Raw genomic sequence first — 1,561 nt, 5'->3', positions numbered from 1 at the left:
TACTCTATAAATGTGCTATTCTAAAAATACTTCATTGCACCTCAATGATCAAAACACAAAGTGTTTACCATATCCAGCCTAAGTCAGAAAGCTATCAGAGTGCACTGAGTTATTTTAAATCTAATCACTCGAAGCCACTATAAATATGATTCTTAATGATTATGAATTATAGAAAGAACTGTTTCTACATAAATGTTTGAACAGACTTTGACTCATCCACTAAATTTTATGTTGCTTATGAGAATTTAGCATAAACTGCTTATGATCGGTAGGCTATCCATTTACTTTCAAATGTGTAGCTCAGGAGACTAAAAGCTATGCTGTAGAATTAGTCTGTAACAAGCATTACCTTTAAATTTATTTAGACTCTCTTCCACCAGGCTGGTGTCTATCCTGAATTTAGGCTGCAAATATGGATGGATATCCTAAATTGAGCCAAGTCTTGGGAACAACATTGCAACAATTTTACTCCTTCTGTTTATAGCTGAAAGATAGCCAAGGTACACTGTGGAACATTTAGTTCTTCTCAAACTGTTTCAACTTAAAATGTAACATTTCCTGCCTCTTGATGAGTATTTCTTTCCCCTGAATGAATCTATTGCCCCAGTGTTTGGGTTGTTTATCCGAGGGATGCTCAACATATTTATGGTTTCAAACTTACTGTTCTATGTCTCTGTATCTCATTCTCCCTTGAGAAGGGCCTGGTTTTCCTTCAGTTCTGTCTTTTTTAAACAAGTCATTAAACAAGGAAATGTGTTGGAAGCTATGGGAGATAAAAATAAAGCAGTAGGTTGTGAACAGTCTTCCTTCACCAATAGTAGGTTCCACATAAGAAAGTGAGCTCTCTCCTTCCCTCATTCTGTATTTCCCTGTGTTTCGTGCACATACACACATCTTCCTGCCCTGTGTCTACACATGATCATGGAAAGCCATCACCTGAACATGCATCAATGTGGATTCGGATCATCTCCTACTCAGAAGTCCCTACAACCATTTTCATCTAGCCCAAGAAAGGTTTTCAGAGTCCTCTTCACTGATCTAGAATAGACTTATCATATATACCCAAGTATAAGCCAACCTGAATATCAGCAGAGGAACCTAATTTTACCACAAAAACTGCATTAAAAATGTGCTGACAGACTCAACTTAAACACGAGTATATGCCATCAGTGGACTCAGGTCCTGTGTTAGTCTGGGTAGACTAAAGAAACAAATCCATGGACACATGTGTATAAGAAAGAGATTTACATACAAGAACAATTGACCACTGAGAAAACATCCCAGCCCAGTCCAGATCAAGTCCTTAAGTCCGATATTAGCTCATATGCCCGACAGCAATCTGTAAAGTCCTCTTCAGACTCAGGAAACACATGCAATGACACTGAATGTAGAAGATCACAGGCCAGTGGGTAGAAAGTCTTTGGATCCAGTGGCATTAGAAACATCTCAGCGCTGGCAGGGATTTCGGCATGGCTTCTCCAGCACCTAGGGCTGCATCAGGGTGGGTTCATGTGTCTTGTCAGCTGCTATGTCTCCCAGCGTGTGAGCAGAGAGTCTCCCA

The sequence above is a fragment of the Echinops telfairi genome, unplaced genomic scaffold, assembly GCF_000313985.2.
Source record: "Echinops telfairi isolate 266 unplaced genomic scaffold, ASM31398v2 ScPeMD7_23;HRSCAF=83, whole genome shotgun sequence".
Lineage (NCBI taxonomy): Eukaryota > Metazoa > Chordata > Mammalia > Afrosoricida > Tenrecidae > Echinops > Echinops telfairi.
The sequence above is the reverse complement of the archived record's forward strand: the minus strand, read 5'-3'. Positions refer to the sequence as shown.